General features: G+C 44.8%; 1 long non-coding RNA gene across 2 annotated transcripts; it reads right to left on the bottom strand.

Annotated features, from left to right (window-relative positions):
• Window positions 1-972: 972 nt before the first annotated feature.
• On the bottom strand, window positions 973-22,105 carry LOC132000882 (uncharacterized). 2 transcript variants are annotated; one of them, XR_009399479.1, is made up of 4 exons: window positions 20,741-22,105; window positions 14,307-14,448; window positions 2,038-2,121; window positions 973-1,101 (listed from the first exon to the last, which is right to left on the bottom strand). It is a non-coding gene; the product is annotated as an uncharacterized LOC132000882 (long non-coding RNA). The 2 variants fall into 2 exon arrangements; XR_009399478.1 differs by lacking the exon at window positions 14,307-14,448 and having other exon boundaries at window positions 982-1,101; window positions 20,741-22,097.
• Window positions 22,106-24,076: the final 1,971 nt, after the last annotated feature.

The raw sequence follows: 24,076 nt of genomic DNA, 5'->3' as shown, positions 1-24,076 counted from the left end.
TTTAAGAATCAACAAATGTATTCTCTGCTCTTCATGAACATATCCTTATTCATCGACCTGAAATAACCTCCCGGGGAAGCTAAAATAGGTCAAACTTGTACAACACGCTCCTTAGAAATATTTGCTTAAAAACCTTGATTTGGCTCTGAATTTCTTTCGAATGAATCAGAAGAGTCTGGATGATAAAAGGAATTGTGTTTAGAGACACGTATTTGAAACAGGCACTGGATAAGAATATAGGAATTTCTTTTGGTAGGAATCTGTGGGTTTCTGAACCCTTCTCCAGAAGGGCTGTTCCCTTGAAAAAAGACTCTGGTTGAATAACAACCTGATCAAAGAGGAAGTGGCCTTGACAATCTTGACTACCAGTGAAGAGGGGAAATGTTCAAAAGTGGAGATCTACGGGTGGCTCTTCATATAAAAACCATTCATAATAGGTGAAATTCTCTCCAGATCAGAATCCATACTGTGCCATTTAAGAATCTACCTTATGCTGTTTCAGAACTGCACATTAATGGATGACCCAAGAATGCTCCCAAGAAATGATGAATAATGTCCACTCGAATATTTTAATCATTAACTTTAGAGGAACCTTAGACTTACGTCCAGTGGCAGGAGCAGGTGCAGGAGGATGGTGGTTGGAAAAGATGTCATCTTTCTAGATGCTTCTTTCTAGATGCTTTCTAGATGCATCTTTCTAGAAGCTCTGAGATAGGGAAGGTAGATAAAAGTGGTATTTGAGTGCTGGGAATTTCTTCTTGTGTTTATATAAGGGCAGTTTTGCTATCGGCATTTAGGAAATTGAAATATAAATAGACAATAAAATTTTATCTAGACCATGTAAACATTATGGGTTTTACAATTTGGCCTGAAAATCTCCTAAGATTTGCTTGCTGGATTTCCATGTGATAACCTCGTTGAACATTAAACCCCAAAATGGAGAGGGTGGGTAGGTGACAAGAGATTCTGAAACCAAACAGCCCAGCGCTCTGAGGTCTGTTTATCAAGAGGATTTTTAATTCTGTTCACTTCAGGGTATAGGTACTTTGTTTCCATAGGCCCAGATGAGTCCGTTTCTGGTGTCTTTTCTCGTGGGGCAGCCTTGGTAGGGGAGAAGAGAGGAGAATTTACAACCTGAGCACCTAGGCTTCAGTCCCCAATCTACCACTCACTAGTATGAAGCTGGGGAAGTTACTCAACCTGTTGGAGCCTCAGTGTCCTCATCTCTAAAATGGGGCTGATAAAACGGCCTCATATAGTTGCTGTGGTCCCCGAATTCTGTAAGATATTCAACCGCATGTTGTGGGCACCCCATGAAGGTTCAGCCTGAATAAATCTTAAAGCTCATGGGAGTCCTTCTTTTATGTTTGTAGTATTTCCTGGTTAAAAGTATTTTAAGTACCACAGTTTTGGGAGCTAGGGGTAGGAGGGATACTTTCAGTGTCGTTATCAAGTAAAGATACTGGTTTCCAAGACTGCGTTTGTGAAGGCTGCATCGCACACCTACAGAGGATTCTAAGTTCTGTCCTGCAAATCCCTCTCACGACCTTAGAAATTACTCTATATCAATACATATATTTATAATAGCAAAGAGCAGAAACTCTCTTTTGTGCTGAAAACAATCTTCTAACCATAGCCACGACTCAACAAACACGTGTTGAGATGAGTGTATGCAGGGATTTGAAGGGATTCCAGGGTTTTCTTCTACCCTCCAGTTCACTGCCCTGTGGAAAGCATCCCTGGTGCTGGGCCACAGGACCAGCCACCAACTTCTCCTGATTTATAGCCTTTTCCTGTGAACTGCTTCTCTCAAAGCTAAAAGCAGGATATTACACTCCTATTTGTTTTACTTCTCTCCCCTCACTGGGCGTTTAAGTCAACTTGGATTAAGAAACCAAAATGTCCACCATGCTTTTTGATCTTTGGTGCAAGGGGAATGGGGGAAAAGATTCTCACTAGCTACAGACACCGTGCCCTGCTCTCCCCTCCAGCGGATGGTGCGGGAAGCGAGGTCCCATCTCAGTGAGGAATACAGACCCGCCCACTCTTGGGGAACCAATGTGTCTCTCTCCAAGTCCTTGGTGGCTCTCACGAGAGTGTGGCATCCAAACTCTTGGGTTCCTTTAAGAGAGAGAGAAAAAAAAAGAAAGTCATTAAATCTCTGCCAAGACTTAAAAAGTGAAGTCGTTGAAGTGACTTCATGTTTGAAATAAAGAGGCAGTTCATGGGGTGGAGTTAATGAGGGTAGAGGTGAGTCATGGAGTCCTGAGTTGTGCATATAATTACAGCTCATTTAGAAATAAGCACGTATGTACATGACCTTTATTCTCCACCAAAGCTGCACAAACGTCCGCTTCCATGCTGACACAGACAACCAATGGAAATAAATTCAAACAGCAGGAGCCCGACATCTGATCACGTTCCAGGAGATTAGATGGTGCTGAGCGGATGAGGCATTGAGAAATACCACGCGTCCATTAATCACACACCTTCAGAGGTCAAGGTGCCCAACTGACGACGGCTGGTCTCCGCGACTCTGCGGGCTTGGGTTGATAATCGTCCTCCAGACTGACACGGCACCTTGGACTTCCCTATTCCATGCCACCGTCTTCCAGGTTTCCGTAAAGCCAGCCCTTTGGAGGAATCTTTGCCTCCCTTCCCTTCCATAGTCCCAGATCTTGGGATTCCTTTTCATGATCCCCGGTCCCTGGTCCTCAAGTCGTCTTAGTCTTTTCCCCGTAAGGTCTCATTCTTGCCCGTCTCTCTTCTTGCTTCCTGTTCCCACTGATCCTCTCCCCTCCCCTCTAACTCCCCCCGCCCTTCAGTTCATCCTCTCCCTCACTGCAGATCTGTGTCCCTAGAATGCCCTTTGCAAAGGTCCCAGCTCAGCTGGGACAGAGATCTTCCCTCCACTAGCTGCAAACATCTAACCTGACTTTCAAGTATAAAATCTGGCCCAAGTCTCCGTCCCCAGCGTTTTCTCCCAGAGCGCACCCCCCCACCCCTGTCCTAACTGGTGGCCACCCTTCTCTAATATACCCAGTGGGTTTCAGGTGGGGCACTTGGCCCCGTAATGTCCTCCTCTTGTCTCCCTTGTGCCCGTGAAGCCCTCGCTGGCAGGTGTATCCCCTCTGAGAAGCCTTATCCAGCCATCGCTTGGCTTTTTATCTCCTCTATGTGAATGCACCACAGCCCTCCTCACACTCACCCACCCCCAGTCATCCGCTCCTCCACAAAGCATTCCTGGTCTCTGAGCCAGAGGATTCTCCTCACTGTCACCTCTACAGCCCCCTCATGACTGCTCATGACCCATGACACATACTGCCTGGTTTTATAGTTCTTTCTCTGTTCGGTTATAAGCTCGTTGGTGACAGGCACCGTGTCTTACTCATCCTTAAAGACTCTGGAGCACCCAACACAGTATATTATCAAAAGATATCTGTTGAATGAATTAAGAAAGCATTTAAAGGATCTTATCAGAGCAGCAGACACCTTGACCCTAATGGACAGAGGTCCTCTAGTCCCGTCTTCCAGGCGACATCTGAACTAACCCTCCTGTATCTTTACGGAAGATCCACCAGAGTCTGCCTTGTTTTCATCAAGCGTTGTGCCAACTTACTGGGGATTGCAGAGTTTTGTTTGAAAATTAATATGTAATGAAGAAAATAAGTATCTCGTACCTCTATATACGTACGATGAGCCATGGCATCTCTGCTACAGGTCAACCCTGGCAGCCTTTTGAATACACGGCTCAAAACCACACATTATTCAAGTCAAAGGCACCAGCAGAGTATGAATAAGGTAGAGAGGTGACAGGAGCCCTGGTGCCAGATCCCGGGCCTGGGAGGCGATTCACCTTAACACGCACCCTCTCGGTCCCACATCCTGCTCAGGAACCGTCCCTTTTTAAAAAGCAGCATTGCAAAATCCCGGCCCCAAAACATCAAAAGGTCCTGAAGTTAAATGTCATTCTCCACACCACTCATCTCCTTCCAGCTTCACACCAGTCACTCCCCATCGCCCACAGTTTTTCCTGTCCATGAGCCTTTTCGGGGCTAAAATGCCATGTGTTTCCTATAATAGCGACACTAATAGGTCACCACCGTGGTTCTGTGTCATGCCTATTTCAAAGACACTCCGAGTATTTTATGACTGTCACACTATTAACATGTTATTAATTGACAAAATAATTCCATAAAGTAATTAACAATTACGCTCCCCACAGAGGAAACTAAAGCTCAAGATTTACGTAACCAACCCTAGGATATTACAAGGTCAAAGTCAGGACCCGAACTAGAAACAAGGCCTCCTAATTCGTTGCTATACTTGGAAGGTTGTGCTTCCTTATCTTTACCCCATGTGTTCTCTAAAAGATACAAGAAACCAGGAGCAGGGCATTAAAAAAAAAAATGCTATCTTCTAAAAATAACATCACACTTTTAGTCCCCAACTGCTCAGTTATGCGAACGAATGCTCTGCTCTCTTATTTTCCCTTGTCTGGGGAGACCTAGCCTGTCTTTAAACACTGAAGGCTTTCCCTTCTTCACGGGAGTTTCTGTGCTACAGTCCCTGGTTTAACAGAGCCTCTCAACCGCCCTTTCTGCTTTCGGTGTGGGGACGCCATTGAGGTCAATTTTCTTCTCAGTTCAAAACCTTCCAATGATTTCCCCATCCTTCAGAGTAAAAGCCGAAGTCCTTGCTCTGAGGTCTTTCATGACGTGGCCCCTGTTCCCTCTCTATCCTCATTCTTCACTCCTCTCCGCCTCATTCACTACACTCCAACTATGCCCTCCTGTTCCTCAGACACACTCCTGCCTCAGGGCCTTTGCACATGCTCTTCCCTTTGCCTGGAACACGCTTCCCCAGATGACTCAGATACCATTGAGGGCTTTACACAAATATCACCTCCCCAGCAACGCCTTCTCTGGCTACCCAATCTATCATTGCAGCTTCTCTTCTTCCTCTACCTCAGCAGGTTCAAGATCTGCCTTTGCCCAACTTTTTCCCCCTTCATCCTTGACATTATCCAACATATTTTACTCATGGGTCTTGTTTGTTGTCGTTAACCAGTAGGGCAGCCTGGTGGACACAGTTGGGACGGAAACACATGTCTTTGTGTGAGGGATATTGTGTGCGTTGGTGACTAAGGCTGTCCTAATTGGCTGGCTTGCCTGCGTATGCTACTGTGAAACGCTACGACAAAGTCACTGGTGGTTTGAATTACTTTAAAACTCAGAATACTATTAATTTCCGGTGAACAATTCCAAGAAACATGGTACTTGGGGAAGAATTAAGATGTTTTCGGAGCAGCACAAAGGGCTGCCTGCTGTGAATCTAGGGGAAAAAGACCATCCTGCTGAAGTCATTTTCCTGTTTAGCAAACCACAGTGGGCAGTTCGGGGGATATTTTGAGATTTACTGTACTCTGATTCATTCAAAATGAGATTCCACATGATAATTTGTTTCTTTAAAGTGTTTTGGAAGAAAGTCGTTTCCATTCCAGTTCATATTTTTGTTTTAAAAATAAAAAAGCATTTATCATGTCTAAGCCTAGAAGTTACTGAATTTATACCAAAAAGTTTTTTTACAGGTTACTCAGTAAGACTTTAAAAAGAGAGTGAGAGAGAGAGATTTTGGTTTTTACTATTTATTTATTTTTTATTTGTGGGAGTGAGTGAGAGAGATTTTTTTTTTCCAAAGATTTTATTTATTTGACAGAGAAAAAGAGAGAGAGAGAGCACAAGTAGGCAGAGAAGCAGACAGAAGAGGGAGAAGCAGGCTCCCCACTGAGCAGGAAACCCGATGCAGGACTTGATCCCAGGACCCTGGGATCATGACCTGAGCGGAAGGCAGACGCCCAACCCACTGAGCCACCCAAGCACTCCTAGAGAGACTTTAAATAGACGCATCTTTTCAACTAAATTAGCGTTCGTGGAGCGCCTTCCAAGGTGTGTCCTGAAGCAAATGATTGAGCCACACTTTGCCCACAGGGTGAAGGGTTCCTGTGGCCTTTTGTAAATGCTGACTGCAGGTGCCCCCTCCGCCCGTCTCACTGTGGGGTGGAGGGATGGAGGCCTGGGTTGCGCTCGGTGGCCCAGGTCGGCGAGGTGCCCTGCTCCCACCTGTGTTTCAGGGGCTGCTGCCAGAGGTGAGACGCACTTCCTGATGCCAGCCCCCCTTTGGCAGCAGAGCTCCGGGCCTGCAGGAGCTCCCACTGTCTTCTCACATATTCCCTGATCCTCTCCGTGACCCTGAGCCCACATGACAGCTGCAAAAACCACGGTCAGCTTCTCTCCAAGGACTACTGGTTTTGAAGATTGCTGCATTTCTCATATGATTTGGACAAACAAATGGGATGATGATTGGGATTCTTCATAGGAAATCCCCTCTCTGATAGTGTCCCAGTGTTCCTTGAATGCCCGAAAACACCCACAGCCAGGCCTCTGTCTTCTTCATGCCTGTGTTCTCAAGCATCTAATGCAATAACTTGCATGTAATATTCAATAAATAGGTACTGAATTAAGGCTTTTGTGGGATGAATTTTTCAATATTAAATGTCTTTTTTTTAAATGTTAAAAGTCTTAAAGGACATTTCTCTGTCTATACGGAAAGCCTCTACTTGTGTTTTAACACTGAGCTTTTGAATGAAAAGCACTATGTGAGGCACCTGGGTGGCTTGATCGGTTGAGCATCTGATTTCGGCTCAGGTCATGATTCCAGGATCCTGGGATCGAGGCCTGCACTGGCTCCCTGGGCTCCCACAGGTGGGAGCAGGGCACCTGACCTGGGCCACCGAGCACGACACAGGCCTCCATCCCTCCACCCCACAGTGAGACGGGTGGAGGGGACACCTGCAGTCAGCATTTACAAAATACAAAAAAGTATTTTGCCCAGCAGGGAGCCTGCTTCTCCCTCTCCCTCTGCCTTTCCCCTTGCTCTCTTTCTCAAATAAATAAATAAAATCTTTAAAAAGAAAGGAAAAGGAAAGCACTATGCATATATGCACAAGGCAATGTGTTTAAAGTTAAATTATTTAAAATAATTTAAAATATATGAAGCACGGCACTGCAACACAACAACAAGAGATTCTGAACCATCAGATGGAGAAAGTCTCACTCCCTAGAAAGGGAACGCCTTCCCCGTTCATCCTGTGTACACTGGTATGTTTACAGTTGTGTGTTAATGCAGTAGAAGGAGTGAACTAGGGATCCACACCACGACATGGATGTATTCCAAAGACAGGCCAAGTGAAAGAAGCTTCACACAAGAGTACACATTGTATAATTTCATGTATACAGAGTGTAGAACAGGCCAAAGCAATGAATGGCAGAAAAAAGAAATAGGATACGGGCTGTCTCAGAGCTAGAGCAGGAAGTAGCTGGGAAGGACAATGGAACCTTACGAGGTCATGGTAACCCCCTCACGTTTTCTTAGGGATTTGCCTCACTCAAGTGTATACATTTGTGAAAATGTATCCGGTGGTACACTTGAGATTCATGAATTTTACAGCATGTGACTTTTATCTTAAAAGAAATAAAAAGGGGGGAAATGCCTATAAATTGGAGTTTAGCTAATGACAAGTATGCCGAAGTGTTTAGGGTGAACACATACTGACAGCCGCCACTTACTGTGAAATGCATCATAAATAAGATGGATTCACAAAAGAGAGAAAAGGAGCAGTTTGTGAATCTACTACTGTGTGCAAAAGAAGTGTAGGAAGGATAATCCAGACACAAACGAGATCGATCCCCTGCAAGGAGTAGATGGGAATGTGGAGGGAAGAATAGGGGAAAGACAACACTTCCCTGGCTGGACATTCTGTATTACTCCAACTTCAGAGTCACAGCAATGTTGGTCCCCCACACATCAAAAAAGTAAGTATAAATATTTTGAAGCAACCAAGGTGCGGAAGAAATCCAAAGCAGAACACAAGCAATAACGTGAACTTGACTGTATTACAAATGAATAACACAACTGTGAAGAGGGTAGGGAAGAAAGGAACTAAGCTAAACAACTTTTGGCTACAAACCATAGAGCTAAAGACAAAAAGGCTAGTGTACAAATATTGGGCTCTGGTTAGCAAATTTGTCTCTCTGGCAGGGACTATGAATTAGCAATTCTGAAACTACTTGATGTGTGTTTGGGGATTGGACAAATAAGTTAATACACTGTGGATAATGAGAACCATGTTTTCCCCTGCAGAGCTACAAGTTGGTCTATTATATGTGAATATGAATCTGTAAATATATATGTACACACATCTACTCACACACACAGATGGATAAACACAGAAATACAGGTGGTACACATTAATAACACACACACTTCTTATCTGCATCATGGGGAGGGCGATGGGACTCCCATAGCCTTAAGCACACTTAGTGCCCAGATCTTGGTTTCTAAGCACCATTCTCTCATAAAACAACCCAGGGCTCCTCAAAAAAAATAGGGAAAATACAAAATAAACCTTCAACATCTTATGTTGCCAGAAAGTAAGAAAGTGCTCCAAAAATGTCAGAACAGGTCCAAAGAATGCTGAAGTTCAACTGAAGGGAGCTTTCCAATGACCCAACGGACAATTGGAGCAACAAAATAAATTGAGATATACTGGATTATACCCAAAAGTGAAAGAATGATCCTTGACTCCATTTTGATATAAATAAATAATGGAACAGATAGAAAGATGAATTAATTAAATAAGTAAATATATAAATAAGAGGGGACACCTTTTCCTTAAGGTATAATCCCAGCCAATCAATGTAGAAAGAATGAGGGACATGGGAAATCACCATTAGAGAGCATAGGCAAAACCCCTCCAATGCCTGTTAAAATCAGTAGGTGAAATTTAAGGAGAAGCAGAATATTTGTGTAGTCTTGAAGTATCTCCTCCAAAACACTTATTATTTACAAAGTGAAAAATCATAAATTTATAGTGGAAAAGACTGGCATACAACCCCTTAACCAAGGGATGAAAGATATATCTGTGACAATTATATAGAGTGCCAAAATGCCTACCCCCACCATGTGATAAACAGAGAAGGGTATAATCTCATTTCTGTGGTCTTCTTGCAAAAAAATGCATAGTCTCAATTTAATCACAAGAAAACGTCAGAGAAACCCAAATCGGAAGGACCTTCAACAAAGTAAGTGGCTAGTACACATCAAAAGGGTCAAGGGTAAGATAAACAAAGACAGAGGGGCTTTCACTGATCATAGGCTAAGGACACACAGCAACTACATGGAGGGTGGGGTCCAGGATTGCATTCTGCACCAGAGAAAGGACCTTCATGGGAAAACTGAGGCACTTTGAATAAGATCTGTAGATTCGTTTAATAGTGTTGTAGTATTTTTTCCCCAAGTTTTTATGTAAATTCCGGTCGGAAAAACAATTTTTTAAATTAAAAAAAAAAAAAAAACTCACGGGGCACCTCTGTGGTGCAGTCAGTTAAGTATCCAACTCTTGGTTTCAGCTCAGGTCATGATCTCAAGACCGTGGGATTGAGCCCCACTTCCAGCGTCAAGGTCGGTATGGAGTCTTCTTGACCCTCTACCTCCTCTCTTTCTTCTTCTTCTCTTTCTCTCTCTCAAATAAATAAATAAAATTCTTAAAAAATAAAAAAATCATTATTAAAAGGTTTAAAAAATAGTGTCATAATGTTAATTTTGTGTTGATTAATTCTAATATTGATTTGGTCATTGTATTATGGTTTTGTAACATGATAATCTTAGGGGAAGGTGATGAAGGGTATTTGGGAACTGTATGTATTATTCATGGAACTTTTCTGGAAATCTAAAATTATTTCAACATTTCAAAAACTAAAAAGATACGATGGATGAATGGATGGATATATGGTTGTATAGTAAATGCATATATGAAAATGACAACTGTAGACACTGACCGACGGGTACAAGGGTGTTCACTCTACAGTTCTTTCAACATTTCTGCATGTGGGAAGCTTTTAAAAATAAAACGATGGACACATCCCTTTTTTTATAAAGTTTTCAAAATTTTAATTCCAGTGTAATGTACAGTGTTCTATCAGTTTCAGATGTACGATATAGTGCTTCCACAATTCTATACATTACTCAGTGCTCATCATCACAAGTGCAGTCTTTAATCCCCATCCCCTATGTCCCTCATCCCCCCCACCCAGAAACACCCAATTTTTAATAAACATGGCTTAACTTTGATCCTTTGATAAGTAATAACTTACTTATTCCTAATTGAACATCAAGGGTTTTGTGACCAGTGATTTGAGGTCAGTGGAGTGGAATAAAATAACTCTGATCAGGATCACACAGGACGGGAGAACCTTGTTCTGGAGTTAGCATTCAGAACAATGTCATCCAAACAACAAAGGATCAAGTAAACAATAGCAAGAGAAGAATACTCAGACCTTAAAAGTGAAAATGAAGTCATCAATGAGAAGACCACCTTTGTTTTCAGACACATGGTGTCCTCTTGTTCTGGAAGTCCCTGAGTAGAGACAGCTGTCTCCGTGACAGGCCCATCTCTGTGAGCATGATTGACCTTATCAAGCCACTGATTAGGAGAGGGCAGAGGTGGTGGACCCAGCGAAGCTAGGGCTGGTGTAAGTTGGTACAGTTGCCTTATTTAATATTCCCTCATTGCTAAATAAACTGATCGAGTGAATCATCCCCACAGTAAAATGATGTAACAAGCAATAAATCCACACTGGTAACCTTTGGTGTTGTATATGAATGTACACACTGTAACCCACATATTTATCACTGAACGCGGGAACCGGTGGAATTGTAATGAAACACACACATGCTCCTTGGAGACTGAGATCAGGAGATGATGAGGGGAAAACATGATCTTCATGCTCTCAAGATTCATAGATCAGGAAATGTCCTATGAGATAATTCAGAAAGCTTCTGGTTCCCAGTATGGAACAGGAAACGCCAAAGGTTCGATTCAGCCCTAGGAGGATAGACATTTAGGGAAAATTCCAAAACCTAGTTCTCCTGGGAACTCAGAAAGGAATCGACTGAGAAGGGGGAAGAGACTGTCGGCTGCTAAACTTATCTGGTTCTACCAGCAAATTGTGAGCTGTGAGCACTTGAAACCTTGTAACACAGAAGCCCGTTTCAGAGCCGCTGTGCAACTGAAAAGCACTTTCCCAGCGGTGAATGGTGTCCTTGGAACTCATGTGGTATAAAACCTGGGTATGTCAGCCTAGAACCAAGAGACCATATGCATAGAGAAGGAAATGTGCTCCATAATCATGACCCTTTGGGGGTACATCGAGTCCTAGGAAGGGAATAACCCCAAATAATTATCATGTTTTGAAATAATAGCTAATATTCATCAAACACAACAAAGTGCTATGCTCAACAATTAGATGTATTAACTCTCATAGGAAGAGGAAGTTCTTCCCAGAGTGCTAACTGAACCTGGGCAGGACGCAGAGCTGACCTAGTGTTTACTGGCAATTCCAAGAGACAGAATAATGACCATTGAGTACAACCAGCCTTTGAGCCTCCTCCACAGGTTTGGGGGTGGGAGGGAAGGGCTGTGTACACTAAAGGCTTGCCAAGGGTTGAATCAAAAATTGAAATTATCCCAGCTGCATTTATTTCAAGATTGCCAAGCAGGCCCACTGCTGTAGCCGGTTCTGCACTGCTCATTTCTAATCCAACATGGCGCCTTCATACCACGCACCTCCCTCTGACCTTCAGAGAAGATACATCTTAGAGTGAAAAGCCATTTTTGTGACAAAGCTGTGCTCATGGACCCAGGAAAAGACTATGAGTCCCCACAAATGCATAGATCCACTCAGAGATTCTGCAACAAAGATCCGTTGTGTTGAAAAGAGTCCAACTTTCCCACAACTGTATCAAAAAAAGGTGGGGGGGGATGCACATTAATCCTTCATAATTTTTTTAGAAGTCAACTGAAAATTCTAATTCTCTTTCTGAGCTAGGACATTAACTAAGCACATTTGTTTGGAGACATGAGACACATGACTTCTCACTGCATCTGTTTTAGTACACTGAAAATCAGCGTTGATTTTTAAAGATGGATTGAGTCCACTGGTGTCCCTACAGCTGGACTTAATTGGTAGTAGGAAACACAAATGAACGTGCCTTTGGAAATTCAGACTTGTGCGGCTGTCTCGTCTGTAACACAATGATCCAGTTCTCCTGAGGAATAACTCGACTGTCTGGGATATGAGCTCTTCCTCGCTGTACCACACCCACCCACCCAACCCCAATCCCAATCCCAGCTGTTGAACAAACCACCTCATGGATTTGGAGGAAAAAAGAATTTCTTAGTACAGCTCAAGAGAGCCACTTTGGACATATTAAAATTCCCTGACTCTGTTTCCAATTATAAAACCCAAGGACTGATTTGGTGATAGAAGGATCAGGCAGTGTTTGTACAAATATACAGATGGCAACCAGGTCCCCTCTGTGAACCATCTCGGAACTTCTTGCTGTTCATCCTCCACAGCCCAGGACTACCTTATTATTTGGGAGGCTGCAGCCTCACTCCAAAACACATACAAGCCCCCTTTTATGGATCAAGTCTTCAAGCCTCACTTTGCCCCCTTTCTACCTGTAACCACACCTGCAAATTCACCAGCCCTGTCTTCTCAATCTAGAGAGCAGTATTTCTGATTTGAAGACATGTATCTCCTCCACTGGTTAGTATTTCTTCAAGTTCTCTCTCTCCTCTGCTCTTTCTCTTTGCCTACAAATGAGCTTCAGTGTTCAGCCCCTAAAGAAAAACTTAACCTTTTGCAGGTCCTTCCTAAGTCTCGGTGTTCTGTCTCCTGCCTTCTGGGGCTGTGTGAGCTCCTGCATGATTCCTCAATCCCTCCTCTTCTCTTTGCCTTCTTTGCCAGAAAGCTGGTCCAAGCTAGCATCGTTTCTCCCCTGGATTCCTCTACGTTATTTCAAAATACAAAACTGTGTTTGACTCTCCACAAGTTGGCAGCTTCCTCAATGTTCTTAAACTCAGATCTTTATTGTCATTTAAAAGACCCAGCATGGCCTGCTATCACTGGCCTTTCTCTTTCTACACTTTGCTTTGACTTCCCTCATTGCCTAGAATGTTCTGCCCTCTGCTCCCTTGCCCAGCCATTTCACTCCTGGTCTCCCTTGGGAGCTGATCAGGTCTGAGCTCAATGATCATGTCCTGGGGGGTCCTTCTTGGACCCCAGATTGGGTTTCAGTGCTGGGCACCATGTTTTTTCCCATCAAAGCCCTGACCCAGTTTGTGATGATACACTTAATTTGTGTCGTTATTTGATTAGTGCCTATCTCTCCCAAGAGACCCTAAGATCCATGAGAACCAAAGCCCATGTCACCTTGCTCACGTCTACAGTGAATGTCACGAGTTCCAGCCCTTCTCAGGAACACAGTAAATATTCACTCTTGTCAAATGTTAACCTTCCAGAAAGAGAAAGCCAGTCTTACTCCCTCTTCCTGAATCCCGTTCTCCGCTTATCACAATGTGCTTTCCATTCACACGGCTCTCGGGAAAGTCACCAGTGACTTCCCAGCAGGCTATTGAACCTGTTCTTTTAATCCTATCTGACTTTAAGATACCATTGAACCTTGCGGCCCACACTCCCACGCGTTCCATTGCTTTCCACATCCTCCTGACTTCCGGGATAGATTTCTGCCTTCCTAATCTCTTTGGCCTCTTTCCGTGGCTCCTCTCTGCTAACTCTTTCAATGCTGATTTCTCCTCAGGGCTCTGACCTTCTTGGACTCATCTTCCCCTTCTGCGGCAGCGATTTCTTAACCTTTGGATACCTCTAAGAACCTGACCAAAGTTACAGACACACTCCATCCCAGCATGCCGGGCGGAAACTCACAGAAAATATTGCTCACAGTTTCTGGTGGCTATAGAGCCTTAAACTTCAATCACTGGACTCACCATGGACCTCAGCTAAGAACCCCCTTCCAGGGATGCCTCAGTTGTTAGGTGTCGCCTTCAGCTCAGGTCATGATCCCAGGATCCTGGGATCGAGACCCACATGGGGCTTCTTGCTCAGCAGGGAACCTGCTTCTCCCTCTGCCTCTGCCTCCCCTCTGCTTGTGCTCTCTCTCTCACTCTCTCTCTCTCTGACAAATACATAAAAAAAAATCTTAAAAAAAAAAAAAAAAAAAAGGACGGACCCCATTCTACCTGCTCTCTCCGGGCACTGTCCCCTCACTTCTAACTACCATCTTTGCAGCTAAATCTCTTTCCAGCTCTGACTTTTGAGCTCAAGCCCTGATTCCAAATGGCAATTTCCAGCTCTTCCTTGAGGGCCAACACAGAAACTCACTTATTTTCCCAAACCTGCTGTTTCTTCTTGCTTTCCCTGTCTCCAGCAGTTGCCCCCAGCTAGATATTTTTCCGGTTTTACAGAATTCCCTTTCTTCATCTGTGGCCTCTCTCTCTAAAGTCATCCAGGGGACCAGGAAAAACTGAAAAGAGAACCAAAAAAGAGAGAGAAACTTTCATTTTCCCATTCCAGTTTTCCAATAGTTTTGCTAAATGCATTCAACCTCTTTCCTGAAAACCACCCAATTCCAGAGGAAACTAATGAAAAATAAAACATAAAGAAAGGAACTACGAACTCCTCCAAACACACCCCGCCCGCGCCCCCAACACCACCAAGAATATAACACACGCACTAACACAAATGAAGAGCATGTCCCCAGCACGAAATGGGGAGAGAAAGACAGGCTCGTGCGTGGGCACATCCACCCACCTCCGGAGGGCCCTGCTCTTAGAGCCGGCCGCACTAACACCCCATCCAGAGCAACGTCTTGGCTGGCCTCCTCCCTGACCCCGTATTTCATCAACCCAACACTCAGCTCCGCTGTAGCTCATTCCTCAACCTGGCATCTGTCTCCGCTCTGTTTTGACTTTGCAAGCCCTTCCTCAAGGCCCAGAACAAATGACTCATATATGGGCAATATGTCACCGCACCCCCCTAACCCCCCTCATCTCAAGCTGTGCCCAAGCTCTGCCTTTCCACAAAGCCTTCCCCCATTCAATTATGTCAGCAAACACTGACTCGGCAGGCGTTGTGCATAAAGTGCTGTGTACCACGTGAGGGCCAGAATGTACTAGAATAAGGGAGGAGATACTCGGCAGAACAATTTCTGCAAAACAATGGTAATGGAAAATAAAATGGGAGGCTGGAAGACACAGGCTTTGGGGTATAGACTGACCCCAAAAATACTCTCACCTTCTCTGTAATGGCATCTTATTTGCACTCCCTGGCGAATCTAGGATTCTCACGCTTTAATCTGTAGCCCTAGCTGACTTGGAGGCTTTCTGAGGGCAGGTGCCTACTCTCCCTGTCGCTAGTGAAGCCTCGAGAACTGGCCTCCAGGTAGGGGAGCAGTATACCAGACAGCAGAGGAGATGCAGCAAGAGATCATCCTGTTTAAGAAACGAGTTCCTATAAAGCTGACTCACTTCACACTGATCGTAATTATAGCAAAGACTAACCAAATTTAAAACTAAGCATAACTTTATTCTTCAAGACAGTGGTCACTTATGCTCCAGAGCACATGTGTGGAATTTTTTTTTTTTTTTTTTTTAAGATTTTAAAGAAAGAGAGAAAGTACACAAGCAAGTGGCAGGGCAGAGGGAGAGGGAGAAGCAGACTCCTTGCTAAGCAGGGAGCCTGAAGTGGGGCTTGATCCCAGGATTCTGGGGTCACAGCCTGAGCCAAAGCCAGACACCCAACCGACTGAGCCACCCAGGCACTCCTCATGCGGTGGGATGTTGAATGATGACTGGTGTCCTAGCCATCCTAAGTTGAGTTGAGACTTCAAGATGACCTCCAAGATCTTAGAGTAGCAATGGAGAAATACAATTTAGGAGAAATGAGTAACAGTAGCCATGCATCTAAACCCCAGCTTCGCTATTTCACTAAGGTGAGAGCTTCGGCCAATGGCACGGTTTCGGGGGTCAGGCCAAGCAGCTGCTGAGCTGCATCCGCCACGGTCTGTGTCCAGCTGTTACAGTAGGTGGTTTGCTCCCGCCTGTGAGTCACCCGTGAGGGAAGTTGCAGTTCTGGACCAGTACTGTAGGTGCTCAGATCCGGTCTTTGCTTTTAGACCGTGGGAGCAAAGACTAATCAGGAAAATACACCAGAACAGCTGGGAAACCAATTCCCTTCTGACTGCAGAAGAAATCTCTCCTGCCAAGGCATTTTCTGTCCTCGAGACAGGGGAGGTCTTCGAAGGATGTGTGATTTTTTTGGTCCGTCAAGTTCATTTCTTTTGCCTTTCCCCCAGCCTCACGTATCCCTCTCTGTCCCATGCTTAAAATGATACTAAGCTTCAACTCTGTTTTATAACATGAAGGATGGCAAACCTGTATCATTGGAGAAGCAGCTCCAAAAAAAAAAAAAAAACTTTTATTTCTTTTCTCCTTTCAAACACTGCGTATTCAGCGACTTTGAGATTCTGGATATGGGCTATGTGAGGGTTTGTTTGCTTACTTGGGGGCACCATTTTACCTCATCCTACCAAGACAATTCCATAACTTCATGCAGTCTTGTCTGTACAATGCGATTTTTTTTGTACAATGCAATTTTTAAAAAGATTTAGTTACCTTATTTATTTGCAAAAGAGACAGAGAGTGAGCGCAGGAGGGAGAGGGCCAGAGGAAAGAGCAGAATCCCCGCTGAGGAAGGCGGGGGTGGGGGAGGGGTGTCTCTCTATCTCAGGACCCTGAGATCATGACCTGAGCCAAAAGCTGATGCTTAACCCACTTAATCGACTTGAACCACCCCGGCGCCCCTAAGAGAATGTAAATTAATCACCCCCTCTCTTGGCTTCAAAAGCATGTGAACAGCTTCATCAGAAATCAGTTCTCTTGAAAAACAACTCAGATTCCAGCGAAGACCCAAACAATCAGACTAAACCCGCTGCTGGAAGAATGTATCCATCTTAGGAACTATGGTTTCTCACTCAATGCTTAGAATTAAAAGTAATTTTTTGACCAGGCTATATTTTCTTTAAGTTCACTCAGTGATAAATCCATTTTTCTGGATACAAATATCTAGCAACACAGCTTAATTTTTAATATTTTTAAGATTTTATTTATTTGACAGAGAGGGACACGGCAAGAGAAGGAACACAGCAGAGGAGTGGGAGAGGGAGAAACAGGCTTCCCACTGAGCAGAGAGCCCGATGTGGGGTTCAATCCCAGGACCCTGGGATCATGACCTGAGCCAAAGGCAGACACTTAACGACTGAGCCACCCAGGTGCCCCAACATAGCTTAATTTAAAAAAAAGATTTTATTTATTTGAGAGAGAGAGAGAGAGAAAATGTTAAACAGACTATGCACTGAGCACAGAGCCCAACTCAGGGCTTGATCCCATGACCCCGAGATCATAACCTGAGCTGAAACCAAGAGTCAGATGCTTCACTGATGAGACACCCACATGCCCCACAATATATTCTACTTTACTAGCATTCATTTTCATGGCATACACAGTCTTTTAGTATCTTTTTTTAAAGATTTTATTTATTTATTATTTGAGAGAGTGAGAGGTTGAGAGAATGGATTGGGGAGGGGCAGAGAGAAAAGCAGACTCCCTGCAGAGCACGAGTCTGACGCAGGACTCGATCCCAGGACCCCAGGATCATGACCTGAGCTGAAGGCGGATGCCTCACTGACTGAGCCACCCAGGCACTTTCCCAGTCTTTTGTTTCAAGAATATTTCCTCCGACCTGCCTCTTCCTGCCAGGTGTTGGCTATCAACACCAAGAATCGGGGCATCCTGTGTAAAGAGTACTATTCTTGGGGAGAGTATATAAACCTCTCTAGATGAGGAGAAGGTCACAAACTAGTTATGTATAAACACAGTAACGAATACACTTTGGACTCTGCATCCGGTCAGATCTGATCCACGAGTAGCTTCTCAGCCGCAGCCTGGCCCTTCAGGCTTCTTGGCCTGGAGTATGTTAAAAGGACCCCCAGGAGTTCATGCAAAAGATAGTTTAAAGTTGCCGAAGGGAAAATGCAAAATGAGTAAGAGCACACTTGCCCCAGAATCACTTCCTGGGCAAGCTCAGCTAGCTGGGACTCTGCTAGGAAAGACAGGAGAAGGGAGAGGGAAAAGAAAAGGTCTTCCGACAGTAAGAACAGAAGGGACAAAGCAGGGGCACTGGAGCATCTCGGGGAGGAGCGGACGCAAGGAAAGCAAGCGGGAAAGGTAGGTGAGCCAGGGCCGCGGCAAAAACCCCAGCGCGCTAGAGAGTCCTTGCACACCTGTCGGTTATGCACTTGAAGAGCCACCAGCACACAGTAGGCCTTCAGCGTGCATGATGGATAGCTGCTTGTTCTGTGATGACCCAAGGACCTCGGTCCTTAGAGAAATCGTACTTCGTGTGGTTTGGCTCAGGCCTGGCGAGACGTAAAGGGAAGTTTTACATTTTTTTTTTTTACCAACAAGCTGACTATAAAAATAAGTTTATTTATATAATGAAGCAAACCTCAGCTGTGGACAGCAGTTCTGATGGTTCTAAAACAGAATCCCGGGGCGCCTGGGTGGATCAGTTGGTTGGGCGACTGCCTTTGGCTCAGGTGGTGATCCCGGGAGTCCTGGAATCGAGTCCTGCATCGGGCTCCCAGCTCTGCCAGGAGTCTGCTTCTCCCTCGCATGCTCTCTCTCTCACTCTCTCCCTCTAATATAAATAAATAAAATCTTTAAAAATAAATAAAACAGAATCTGGGTTGACATCCATTCCAAGAGAAATGGAATCCTGGTGTGCCCGCCCCCACCCCAGGAAAGGGCCGGGTGTAGAATCCTGTACAAGAGGGCGATGTTAGTCCCCTTCCTTTGGGGACATTGCATGAGATTTCTTTACTCCCATGTACAGATTAAAGAAAATTGCCCTCTTAGATTCATTTCGTGAGAACTCAAACACATGCTGGCGAACTAATACATGTCTCAAGTATGAGACATACTTGAGATATACTTGTCTCAAGTATGAGGCAGAGGTCCTCCTCTGTCCCCTGAAACCTCTACCAGCCACCTGCCTGTCCTCTTCCTGGCGGCTCTATCCTCTGGTTACGCAGGCCGGAGCCCCGGGCAGCCTCCTGGGCTCCCTGCTTCCCCTCACATCCCACACTCAGCCCATCAGAAAACCCTCTTGGCCCTTCCTTCAAAACAGATCTAGACTCTAGCCATTTCTCACCACCCCCACTAATAGCTACTAAGTCAAGTCACCACTCTCCTTCCGCCTGGGTTTTTGCAAAGCTTAACTAGCCTCCTGGCTTCCCGCCTTGCCTCCCTCGAGTCAATTATCTATACAGAGGTTAGAGGGATCCTTTTAAAAATTAAGTCAGATTTCCCCCACCTCCTCTGCTGAGACCCCCTTTGCCTGCGGAGTCAAGTTCAAAGTCCTCTCTCCCTTCCCACCCTGCTCCTGCTACACCCCAGCTTGCTGCGCTCCTGGCCTCCAGGCCTCCGAGCTGTTCTTGGAAACACCCGCTCAGGCTTTCCCTCTGCCTGAGATGTTCTCCCCAAATATCCCTCCAGCTCACTCCCTCACTTCCTGCAGACTTTGGCTCAAATGCCACCTCCGTGAAGCTTCCCTAGTAACCTACTAACAACCGCAACATGCCCACCACCTCATCCAGCATGCCCTACCCTCCTCTTCTGCTTTCTTGTTCTCCAGCATCTAACATGCTATGGATTTTACTTCCTTTATTATCAGTTTCTCCCTCCCAGGCTGTAAATCCCACGATGGCAAGGACCTATGGCAATGGGTTCGCTGCTGTGTCCCCTGCCCCCAGAACCGTGCCGAGCACAGAGTAGGGGATCAACATCTGAACAAACGAGTATAATCATAGGAAAGCCAACAGTGTATCTTTGGCCAGGTGGCACTACCCTTTCTAGTAAAATGAACATATGACAAGCACGTTCCTACGTGAGGCACAGGGACGGAGGAAGAACTGGGCACAGAGATGACCAGGAAGAATGTCCCAAGGATGCTTGTTCCAGTCTTGGGGCTTGGGAAAGGCCCAGCCCCAAGAAGAGACAGTAACAGTGAGACCCGAGCGACAGTTGCTGGCCAGGCAACAGGAGAAGAGAATATTCCAGGCCGAGGGAAGGGTAGAACTAGATCTGAGTTTGAGAGAACTGAGTCCAGCTGGCTGGAGGAACTCAAAGAGAGGACAGCGGCAGAGAGAGAGAGGGAGAGAGGGGGAGGATACTGAAAAACAGCCCTGGGCGTCAGTAGGGGTGTGATCAGGTCCGCATCCACCGGACGTGCGGGCTGTGCCCCGAGAGGTGAGTTGGAGGCAGGCAGGAAGGGGCGCAAGGAGGTACGGCCGGAGGCCAGAGTGCACAGGAGCTTGCATGAGGCTACATGAGAAGTGTGTCCTACGAGTGAAGGATGGGTTCCTATAAAACCATTAGCCTTATGCAGGTGGGCTGCTTCCCTCAAACCTCTGTGACTCAAAATCGTCCAACAACCTGAACCAACAGAAAGTCTGGAGTTGTAGATGAGCCAAGATTTAAAAAATTCTATTATTACAATTTCACCAATTATTTTAGAAGCATTGCCAAGCAGTGGAATGTTATCATTTTTCAAGAATTATCAAAACAAAACATTTCAGAGCATTCGCCAGATTAAAGGTGCCCTTAACAAAGAACAACAACAAAAAAAGGTTGCTTTAAGGACACCGCTGAAGAAGAAACTGCCTGAAGGTGTTTTAACACAATTTTACAAGAGAGTACCTTGACACCGGGAGAGGGTCCGTCGCTCCCCCAGCTGAGAAGTGATCGCACACTTAGTGAAGTCGCAGTGATATCGTAGTGATAACATAGCTCAGCAGTCGTGGCACCGGAACTTAAATCTCGCCTTTTAGACCCCAAACCTGGTTTCAATCCACTGATGTTCCCATCCAGCACAAGTGTCCAGCAGAATCCTTTGACACGGGACCCCGTGTGATTGACTGTCTCATTCAGGACTTAGCTCACGAGTAACACTTCCACACTTGTCTACTCTGGGTACACAATGCCAGGTTCCGTGGACACAGCGATGGATAAGGCCAGGTCCCTAATCCATGGCTTCCTCAAGCTCGCAGTCTTGCGAACAGACAATGACAATGTTACCCTTTCCTGTCTGGTTCATGTTTTCCTTCCAAAATATTAATGCTTGGTGCTCTCAGAGAGCTTGAGCATCTAAGGAATGTGCAGGATCTCTCCTGACTGCCACCCCATCCAGGGTTAGACGTCCGGTCCGCAGCTCTTTCCACCAAATCACAAATCTCGCGTTTAGTTTACATTCCAACCTCTCTGCCCTTTCTCTTCTTCCTGCCAGGTGTCATCTCCGACCTGTGGCTTCCCTACACGAGCCGTCCGTGGATAAGGAAGATGCAGGGGGCCCAGGAGCGGGCTGGGGGGACATTTCCAGAATAATGGGCAATGAATGAAAGTCCCCGCTCTAGATTCATGAAGAACTTTGCAGCATCTCTTTTGATGATGATTTTGCAGGAAAGGGAGAGATAACGGAGGACAAGAAGGAACCGTGCGATTTACTCCCTTTCATCAGGCCTGGAACGAAACAGACTCCTGAATTCCAGGAGTATGTGTTGGTTTTATTTAGCCAATTAGTCACAGGTTCGATGAAGTGACTTTTGGAAAAATGGCGCAAGAAGGAATCCTCGCGCAGACACTGGTCATCAGAGAAGCAGAAATGAATGTACTCCAAACGATGAAAAACAGGAAAACAAAACCACCGGAAATAAAGAAATGCAGGGTCAAGGTCGCTTTTAATAGAGCTAATCTCGAAATACGTGGTAAGGGAATCAAGGCTCTGAGCAAGGATCTGTAGAGTTAATCACCACCATGGGTGTCCCGTGGTGCCAGGCTCTGCAGGGTCTGTGACCACGGCTGTCACCGTGCATAACCTCAGGGCATCAGGGACGCCATCTTGCCCTCTCCTGCTCTCGGCTTCATTGGGTAAATTCTGTTCAGGGTACTGGAGAGCCACCTCACTTTCCTATGCTAGAAAATTCTGGAATTCATTTTCACAAGTCTGAGACTGCAGCCAGATCTAATGTACTTTTTCTCTTGAACAAAGGAGCAGCCATTCCCAAGGCCCAGTCCAACCTGAAATACCAGATTTCCTAATGAGAAGTCAGCCCAGAGGCCCGTCCCAGCACCCTCCTGCCGTGTTTAACTCCTTCCTTCCCTCCCACAGATCCCCAGAATTTTACTTTCAAATATCATGAAAGTTATTTGAGATCTGTATATAGATATATAGATATATTCTTCATGTTAACTAATTTTTGGCTATAAATTTGCATCAACATTCCTTTATATACACATAATGATTCCAAACAGTACCTAACAAGAAAACTGTGCGAGGTAATAAATAGTACCACCAATCATCACAAAGGTGTGTATCAATCTTTCTAATTCATATACATTTTTGGATAAAAAAGAGAATGAAAGTATCAGTTCTGATCATTTTTTAAACAATGTCACCAAGAGATCTTGAATTGGTCCACAAACCATATGTGCCAGATGTCTCTTAAATTGTGTAAAGTCTCACTATTCTTAATTAAACTTTACACAGTCTCATTCTAGGCTGAGTTCCTTTGATCCCAATTGTTGGTATTCCTATTGTCCTTTTTATTCTATTTTTATTTTTTTTAAAGTTCTTTTCTTTATTTATTTAATAGAGACACAGTGACAGAGGGAACATAGGCAGGGCGAGTGGGAAAGGGAGAAGCAGGCTTCCCGCTGAACGAGAAGCCTGATGCAGGGCTCAATCCCAGGACCCTGGGATCATGACCTGAGCTGAAGGCAGATCCTCAATGACTGAGCCACTCAGGCACCCCTCCTGTTGTCCTTTTGAAAAGTCAGTGTTTGGATTCTGAAATTTAAAAGTCTTTGGGATTCTTCTTAATCATGCTTAATATACTCAATGGCAATATTAGCAGGTTTTTGGATCTCTTGCATTTAATTTATGAAGATTTAAAAGGAATTTAGTGACTATGAAAAGTTTGGATTATTAAAAATCCTGTGACTAGAAAAATAATGGAATCTGAAGCATCAATCTTTTATTATTAAAGGAATGAAGAGGGACACCTGGATGGCTCAGTTGGTTAAGCCCCCAACTCTTGATTTCGGCTCAGGTCATGATCTCAGGGAGAGGTGGAACTTGAGGCGTGGCGTTCTGTGCTCAGCTCGGAGTCTGCTCGAGAGTCTCTCCCCACTGCACCCCTGCTTGAGCACACATATGGTCGCTCTCGCTCTCGCTCTAAAATAAATAAATCTTAAAAAAAAAAAAAAAAGAACAAATGAGGGTGAAGTTTTCCTCCCTTAAACGAGCAAGGAACCTTCTTCATTTGTCTTTTCTTTCCTTTGGCTAATGAAGGTAGGAAAAATTAAAACGAGAAGATAACTACTCAGTGGTAGCAAAAGTGTGGAGGAAATGGACATCTCCAAGCACTGCAGGTAGGAGCACAACTGAATAAACACTGTTTGGAAGGTAAGCTGGCCACTCATACCCAAAGACTTCATTATTTCCTTTGACTCAATCATTTTACTTTGATCAACTTGTTCTAAGGAAATAATTAAAGGCACGCAAGAGTTTTGGGGTAGGTAAAGGATGTTCATTTCGGCATCATTTGTAATGGTGAAAGATGGAGTCACCCATGGTGGACTGAGAAAGCACACGGCCGTTCCCTGAGTCACGTGGTCGAGGAACAAACACCAGGCGTCTTAACTTTCTACTCACGGTTCTGCTGCATGGTTAAAGAAACTCCAAATGAGGCACTTAATCTACCCACTCGATTCTTCAGAATCCAAGTAAATGAGCTGAGGAAATCGGAGATAAGTTACCAAACAGCCGAGGCTCTGACTAAGATTACTAAAACCCAAGAACTGCCCTAAACTTCTCAGCCCAGGAATAAGACACTCTTTTATTTCAAAAGATTTTCCTTTTTCTAAGAACTCTAACAACAAAAAGCGATACGTTGCAATGGATTTTTAACATGATCCGCTTAGTTATCTTACAAATAAACACAACAACAAGAATAAAATGTTTTTAAAGTATTTTCT

This window comes from Mustela nigripes, chromosome 14, assembly GCF_022355385.1.
Source record: "Mustela nigripes isolate SB6536 chromosome 14, MUSNIG.SB6536, whole genome shotgun sequence".
Classification (NCBI taxonomy): Eukaryota; Metazoa; Chordata; class Mammalia; order Carnivora; family Mustelidae; genus Mustela; species Mustela nigripes.
The sequence above is the reverse complement of the archived record's forward strand: the minus strand, read 5'-3'. Positions and strand labels throughout refer to the sequence as shown.